A 9,101-nucleotide genomic window follows, 5' to 3' on the forward strand; every position below is an offset into this window, starting at 1 on the left:
CTGCTGTTGCAGGAATTGACCCACAGGCCACGACCAGGAGGGAGAAAAGCCAGAACGTGGGGACAATCACAGACCTGCTCTAGAGCACACGGGGAGCAATGTCTGGGCCATTGCTCACTCCTCTTCTCCTCCCCACAGGCACCATCCCTGCAGCTCCCAGAGCTGCACCAGCGTGCAGCCAGATGGGCTGGGCAGGCTCGGGGCAGAGGCAGCGTCCACTTTGAGGGCCAGACACCTACTGCCACAGGAGAGGTGAGTGTTGGGAGATGCCTTTGCTCTTTCAGAACAGCAAACACCCCGGTCCCACATCTGTCCCAGCGCTCTTGCACAATGGCCTTTGTGCTGCTGGCCTCGCTGGGAATTAGGATCCAAGGTGATCTCTTTGGATCCCAAAATGCTCTGCACCAAAATTAGAGGCTTCTTGGAAAACACAGCCTAGATTAAATAACTCCCTTCTCTGGTAAGCCCAGCTCAGCCTCTCCCTCCCACCTGTGCCTCTCTGCAGACACAGTTTGCTCACACACATCTGGCTGCCATGAGGTTCCTGCTGACCTGTTTGTCTGTATTTGTGCATCCTGCAGAGCTGAATAACCACCTTTCCAAAAAAAAGGCACCAATGGAAACCTGAGGCTGACTCGATGCCTCCTTGTGGGTTCAGTTCTCTGTTTCACTGTACACAAGGATGAGTGCACCAGGAATCCCCCCTACATCGGGAAGAGAAGCCTCATTCCCTGTGACATTTTTGAGAGCATATCTGCATAGTTGTCCTGCCAGCAGGAAGGGGTCTGACACTAATCTCTCAACAGCACAAATGTTGCTGAAGAAAGTTGAATCAAACTGATACAAAACCAATAAATAGAAGCATTTGTGCTGTATCACACAATCAAAGAATCACAGAATCAACTAGGTCGGAAAAGATCTCTGAGATCATTGAGTCCAACCTATGACCTAAAATCACCTTGTCAACTAGACCATGTCACTAAGTGCCACATCCAGTCTTTTCTTAAATAACTCCAGGGCCAGTGACTCCACCACCTCCCTGGGCAGCCCATTCCAATGCCCAATCACTCTTTCTGTGAAGAACTTCTTCCTAATGCCCAATCTAAACCTCCCCTGGCACAGCTCAAGACTGTGCCCTCTTGTTCTACTGCTGATTGCCTGGGAGAAGAGACCGACCCCCACCTGGCTCCCCCCTCCTGTCAGGGACTTGTAGAGAGTGAGGAGGTCTCCCCTGAGCCTCCTCTTCTCCAGGCTGAACAGCCCCAGCTCCCTCAGCCTCTCCTCATAGGAGTTCACCAGCCTTGTTGCCCTTCTTTGGACCTGCTCCAGCACCTCAACATCCTTCCTAAATTGAGGGGCCCGGAACTGGACACAACACTCAAAGTGTGGCCTCACCAGTGCCAAGAACAGGGGAAGAATCACTTCCCTGGACCTGCTGGCCACACTATTCCTGATACAGGCCAGGATGGCATTGACCTTGGCCACCTGGGCACACTGCTGGCTCATGTATCCACACAGACCTTCCTCAAGGACACCCTGAACAGACAGAAGCTGCACACTGAGCAGCTGTAACTTTCCCACACCATTTCTTTGCTCCCATTTTCTCCTGTCTCTCACCTTTCCCTCTACATATCAGCAAAAGAAACAGGGACATTTCTCCCCAAAATAATAAAACAGCAATTTGCAAATGGTGCAAACAACAGAGTAGAGAGCTACAGGTGTGTGTGTCCTATCAGTAGAGCCTCAGAGCTCCAAAGGTTATGGGATGTTCTGCCTTGGGAAGTCACAGTCTGGCCTGAGCAGACTGGGCCAGCTGGAACCAGGATTTAACACATACAAAATTGAGTTCCATGTGGTTTCAGTACTTTAGGTGAGTGTTTACCTTTACAGGTTAGGCTATCAGCCCAGGGCCAGACCCTTACTGACAGCAGCAGTGTCATACCTGGGATCACACCACTGAAAATCCTGCAAGGGTGTTCATTTTGTGGTGAATTTCCAGGGAAAAATCCACAGTGTCAAAAAATGAGGTGCCCTGGCCAACCCCAAAGCACTGTGCTCTGGCCTGACACCAAGGATGAGCACAGAGCCCATGTCACTCCCGGTGCTGGGGATGATTCTGCCCGGGGCTGGGGCCATCCTGGCCGTGCAGGAGCAGCCTGTGCTGTGTGTCCCTGCTCTAACCCATCGCAGACCTCGGCACTCAGCTCTTTAATCTGCTCCACCACTCCTCTCTGTTATTTACAACTGCTTAAAGCACCTATTGAGCCCTGCCTGTAAAAGGCCTGGGTGCTTTTTGATCATGCCATGAATCTTCTCCTCACAGACTTCTCCTGGACCTACACAGTTTTCCTGAAGAGCTGCACACACTTCTGTTCCTCTCAGAGGAGGAGTGAGGATTACAGAGCTATAAAAGCGGAAGTGGGCTGCTTGGCAGAGCATTCCTTGAGATTTGCCAGCCTAAGCACACAGATGTTTCTCAGATGGGTGAATTTGGAGATGAAGATCTACGTGGCATCTGTCAAAGGGCTGGTGTTTCTGATCTGTGACAAACACTGTGCAGGAACACGCCTGTTCTGCCAGGCTAAGGCTGCACACAGCAGATCTACCCATCACTGATGCTAATCCCCTGTAATTTATTAACTTTCTTGTGCACACTCGTTTGTACCTCATAATTCTCTTGTCCATAATGAAAAATTATCTCTGGTTGCAGTTGTCTTTCCAGAGCCAAGGAGAGCTGCAACGTTACCCAAATGCTTTTTGGGCGAAGGACCACCCCTAATAACTACACGTTTGCCTATCAGACGTGCTGGTGAATGCTGAGGATGGAGGTGTTTCTGTAGCTGCAAAAACTTTCTTTCCAGTTATTTTCTTTCAGGAGCTGATATGTGCAACGGTGGGCAGCTGCTTTGTCTGACACTGGCATGGGGCAGGATGCTGGCAGCAGGTTCTCTTGCAGCCACTGCAGGACAGAGCTTTTTGGTCTCCAACCAGACCCCAGATGTGTTCCTCACAATGGCCTGTGCCTTGGTGAGAAAGGACTTTAACCTCAAGCAACTCAAGTGTTGGCCACGCTTGAGGCTCACACCCACCCCTGCTTGGGGCTGCCTGGGCACTCAGGGCCTGCTCAAGGGGACAACTGCAAAAGCCCCGTGCTGGACCTTCATTCCAGCACCGCCGAGAGGTCACTGAATTGTTTAGGCTGGAAAAGCCCTCTAAGATCATTGAGGCCAACCATTCCCTTAGCACTGCCAAGCCCACCACTAACCCATGTCCCCAAGTGCCACATCTATATATCTGTTAAATCCCTCAAGGGATGGTGACTCCACCACTGCTCTGGGCAGCCTGTGCCTGATCACCCTTTCTGTGAAGATATTTTTCCTATTATTTAATCTAAACCTCCCCTGGAAGGTCCTCCAAGCCCACCTTCCTGCCTGCTGTGATGTGCAAGGGGCTCTCACCTGTGCCCAGAGCTGACCTGCTCAGGGTGGAGGGTGGACAGAGCTGGTGCTGGGCCTCTCACACTCACCCCTGCAACAGCAGAGCTCCCTGCTCTGAGCAGGGGTGACACAGGAGATGAAAAGGGTGTACAAACACCAGAACACTTTTCTCATTGTGAATCCCAAACCATAATTCTTCACTTTGGAGTGTGTAATAAAAGTCCAACTGCAAAGTGCTTACAGTTGGTGTAATATTCTGTAAATCACAAAAGAAAGAGAAAAGAACTAGGCTACAGGTTTCTGAGGAGTTATGAGTAATGGATTGTCAGGCCCAGTTCAGACCTATACTAAAAATCTTTTTAACTAATGCATTAACTCTTTCACTGCTCCTGCAGATGAAAGCATTGGGGTCACAAGATGTTACAATTCCAACATCCTGCTCCAATTCATCCAGAAATACTGTAGGTACTTGTGGGACCCAACTCCCCTTTCTGCAGAGTGAGATTTCACATTCAAAGCTGCTGAGAGTGGTAATTAATCATAAGAGTATTGCAGAAGACACAGGGAACTTATGTGCCTACGTAAAAAAGTCTACCAAAAGACATCAAATGAAGAAGCCATTAAAAAAGGGAAAGGGATTACTGGTAATTCATCATAATAAGATTCACAGCCTGCAACAGGTAATTCTTGCAGAGAAGTTAAAAAAAACCCCTATAATTGCCATTCAATGCTTTTTGCTCAAACAGGGTTATCACAGGACTCCTCAGGCTCCTGCAGTACCGAGTACCCTCCAAGTAGTCTTTACATCTGCTGATAAACGCCCACAAGTAAGAGAATCCCAGTACCCCAAGTCCTGCCTGCCATCCCACAGCCCATGGGGCTGAACACCAGCACGGCCTCCTGCAATGAGGCTGGGCCAGCAGTGGGCATATCTCTGCCTTTGCTGGGCCAAAGCTGGAGGAGATCCCACCCCGAGGGCTCAGTGCACGCTCCTGGCTGCAGCAGGACAGAGAACACTCTGTTAATGCCTCAACAGCATTCCTTGGCTCACCCAGATTCACGTCACAGGGGCTCCCACAATCTCACCTCCCTCCATCAGAGGACAGAAAAGGCTGTGCTTGCTGCCCTGCGTGGGGAGTGCAGCTGGTTTTGGCACAAGGTTGGTAACACAGGGGCTCTGCAGAGACAGTGAAGTGACACAAAACACATCATGCACACTCAGCTACCTTGCATTTCTCCTTGGTGTTGCTGCTCCCTACTCCACCTCGGTACCACTGACCTCTGCAGTCAGGGCCCCCACAGAGGCTCTGGCCTCTTGCCATGGAGAGAGTGGTACTGGCCATAAGCAAGCAAGAGGCTCAGAAAACTGGTAACTTCAGCAGCAGGACAGCAGACAAGGGATTTCTGAAGTCACCTTGCCTGGCTGCTAATTCCTCACTGTTGGAAACCTCATCAGAATCCCAGAGCCCCTGGATGCTGGTGTCCTGCCCTGGAGAATTTGACTGTTCCTTCCTCGGAGCAGCTGCAGGGGAGATGTGGGTTTTGATGGGGATTCAAGCTGAGCGTCTCTCCCCGGTACTACCTATAAAATATTTTCTAGTTCTGAAGAGCAGCGGTGTTGCTGCTGTACAGACGGGCGTCACCGAGGGTCGGCGTGGTGACTCCACACCTCCCACCTGCACTCCAGCTGGCAGCACCCCCGTCCCGGCACAACGCACGCCAGTTCTGAAGGGACCAGACTTAGCCAGTCTCTCTCCCACTGCCACAAACAGGCACCGCGGGGCAGGGATGGGCTCGGTAACGGGGCCGGGTCACAGCGCGGGACACGGCACCGCCCGGGCCCCGCTCCGCCCTCTGCTGACCACCGGGCACGGCCAGGACGGGACGGACCGGGACCGGGACACGGCACCGCCCTCCCAGCGGGGACACGGCACCGGCACCGGCACCTCCCTCCGAGCGGGGACAGGGGACACGGCACCGGCACCGCCCTCCCAGCGGGGACACGGCACCGGCACCGCCCTCCGAGCGGGGACAGGGGACACGGCACCGGCACCGCCCTCCGAGCGGGGACAGGGGACACGGCACCGGCACCGCCCTCCCAGCGGGGACACGGCACCGGCACCGCCCTCCGAGCGGGGACACGGCACCGGCACCGCCCTCCGAGCGGGGACACGGCACCGGCACCGCCCTCCGAGCGGGGACACGGCACCGGCACCGCCCTCCGAGCGGGGACAGGGGACACGGCACCGGCACCGCCCTCCCAGCGGGGACAGGGGACACGGCACCGGCACCGCCCTCCCAGCGGGGACAGGGGACACGGCACCGGCACCGCCCTCCCAGCGGGAACAGGGCTGCTCAGTGCAGCCGCTACCGGGCAGAACCTTCCCCACAGCGTCACTCGCACCCAGGCAGAAAGAGATCAATATGCAACACAGGCTATTATTATTATTAGTAGTAGTAGTATTTATACAGTATTAGATGCCGGCGTGACGCTTTACAGACCAGTGAAGGGAAACGCCTTAACGCGGCAGTTTGCAAGTGTAGAGTCTGCAGCGAGAATTCCTGCACCAACTGTAGGAGAAGTGGAAACACGTCATGCCTGCAGCATCAAGACATCCCACTGAAGTCGTGTTACTTATCTCTAGGTACAGGTATAGAAACGCTTCAATCCCATTATTCCCCGCAAATCTACCTGTTAGTGAGCACCTAGGAACACTCATCCCTGCGGTCGCTGGAGTTCAGCAGCACCGTGATCCTCAGGTCTGGGCAGGATCACAGTGGGCTGCTCAGGACTGGGGCTGGTCCAGTATCTCATGATGGTCAAGGCCACCCTCACTGTCTGTACAAGGTTATCAGAGGCGATATTTCAGACTGGAAGCCAACAGCTCACACAGGACTCCCAGGAACATCAGACATGCACACCTAAACTGATAAAATATTCCAAAATAAACCCTGCAAGTGTCAGGAGCTGCCAGTGCAGAGTCTGACCCAGCCTGGCTGATCCTCTCCCAGTGACGCATTGGCCATTCTGATTCGTTGTGATGTTCATTAGTACCTGGGGAATTCATTACTAAACAAACACGGGTCACCTCCACTGCAGCTACTGGAGGAAACAGGCACTTCTGTCCTCAGTTACACATTTTACAGCGTAATGACATCAGTAAGAGGCATTTTTGGACTGGATTTAAAACTGAAAAATCCAGGCAAGCTCAGATGCCGCAGTTGTGAGGAACTGCCAGAAATACCTTTGGCAGAGCTGGATATTAAAACCTGTGAGCTTGTTTGGTCAGAGTCAAGTCATAAACCACGATGTTCAATCACATTGGAATGCGAGGGCTGCAGTGAGGCGGCAATGCCTCTGCGCTGCCATGCCCTTTCCAACAGCTGCTGCACACAAACCTTCAGCAAAAACTCTGAAGAAAAAGTAAATTCTGATGCAGAGAAAACACAAAACAATATTGCAAAGGGCAGCAATGGCCAAAAACTAATCATTGTGACACTTCAGCCTGTATGACCGCAGAACAAGGGACCTGTTGCTGAGAGGCAAAGGGCAGCTGGGCTAAATTAGCCAAGCAAGTTTGAGTCTGGATAGTGTCATTAAGAGAAAAGCAGAACTATGCCATAAACTCTAATGAATGCATTAATGGATGGCTTGTGCCTCTCAAAAGGGGAAAAAACGGTTTAAATAAAGTTATTAACACAGCCCACCTGTGTTTGGCTCTTGGACTATGTTGCTTAAATAGCCCATTAACTCTTGGAGTAACTAATCTTGAAAGTGAATATGGCCTTTCTGAAGTAGACATTTAACTACATTCATATAATTCAATTAGATGGAGCATTCTCAGTCCAAAGCCAGTGTTCTCTGCTTTCATCTCTAATAATGGTGCACAGCAAACTTTCTTAATATGGTGTTAAAAAAAAGAATTTGCATTTGTAATGGTAACCAAAAATAAATTGCTGGGACTGAACCCTAAAATATAACATGTAATTTCAGTGATATGAGTTAGCATTATTATAACAACACAGAATTTTAATGTTGTGTTTAATTCTAGAATCAGTATTATAAGTGAGCTGAGTTTTAGGGCTCTGCCTTAAACTCACAGGGGGAAATTAATAATTTCTTTAAAAAAAGAAACCTGAAGTTTTTTTTTCTGGGCACCAGAGCTCACATCAGTTAACAGACAATGCCCTGGACTGCTTCTGCTTGGGTTTGGGAGGGAGGAGCAGAGGAAGGAAAAAACCCAAATCACGGCCTGAATAAGTTCATCCAGTTAATAAATAGTTAAAGCAAATTCATTAGGAAACAGGAATTTTATAGATTTAGTTAAAGGTTTCTTCCTATTTATGTCACTGAGAAATGATAAAATTCCTTTTATCACTCTACAACTTGTTAATGTTTTACCCCAGGACCACTTCATCTGTAATAAACATCTTAACAAAATATGCATCCCTAGGGAGGAACCGTTAATTTCCTTAAGGCCTCACACATGTAATAGGGTTTTATTGCATGCAGGTGCTTTGTGAAATTGCATCAACTTGTAATAAACGTCCAGTAAAGAGCAGGTAGCACCTAAAAGGGGGAAGTGTTTGTGCACCTGTCTGAGGAGAGGCTGAGCACACCCTAATCCTCCACGGGCTTCTTCGAGGGCACCCAGACACCGCTCCGAGCCTCCCGTCTAGGGCACTGCTGCCTCTAAGCACAGCAAGGTAAATGCCTGCATTTTCAGTTCTGTTTAATCAGTTTAACCAATGAATGTGAGGTGAATTCGATATATACTCAAATAGATTTATTGCTGCTTTGGCTAAAACTGCAGCATAAATGGCAATCAATTAAATGCACCCTAAAGGACAGGGAGTGCAGCACGGCATCTCCTTTCCTCTCTAAGGAGTTATCTGGGTAAGATCGTTCATGGAATTGATATATGTTACTCATTTTTTTAGAATTAAGTGAAACCAAAGTTTAACTTAATTCTTACCAGTAATAACATACCTTAGACTTTTCAATTAGCATAGCTGTGCCTTAACTGTTTAGCTTTGAGAATTAATATTTGAAAGCATCTGAACAGAGCTGTGTCTATGGTTTCCCAAGGATGCTGATTGCAGAGGGCTATTCTGCTCATCACTGTAATTACCATGAGTGAAACCTCCCTGTCCAGCAGCAGGGTCCCATAGGTGTGCTGCAGCTCTTTGTTGTTCAAACAGTTGCTTTGCCATTTCTTTGTGTTTGCTGGGGAGCTGGGAGTTTGTGTTGTCCTATTGCCTTGAATGGTGACACAGAGTTTGTGTCCTCGAGGAATTTCTGAGTTTAGTTTCCAAGTCCAGAACTAACACAAGTTCTTCAGTAAAACCTCTCCATATTTCCTTCCACTCTCCCCCCTCCCCTGTTAATTTTTTTTTTGCCTTTCTAAACGTGGTTCCCCAGCAAAGGGGTATCAAGGCAAAATTGCAGCCAGAAGCCAAATAAATGGTTCTGGAGACCTCGAGCAGCTCAGATCAGGAATCTCTGAGATGAGATTAGATCAAATCGGTCCGAAACCCTTCAGCATCTCTGCTGCAGGACCAGGGGCAGCTGCCAAGGGCAGGACTGCAGCCCCTCGATGAGCTCCTGGCTGAAACACAGGACAAATTGTTTCAAAAGCTGCTGGGACACTTAAAAATCAACGT

The sequence above is a fragment of the Pseudopipra pipra genome, chromosome 20 (genome assembly GCF_036250125.1).
Source record: "Pseudopipra pipra isolate bDixPip1 chromosome 20, bDixPip1.hap1, whole genome shotgun sequence".
Classification (NCBI taxonomy): Eukaryota; Metazoa; Chordata; class Aves; order Passeriformes; family Pipridae; genus Pseudopipra; species Pseudopipra pipra.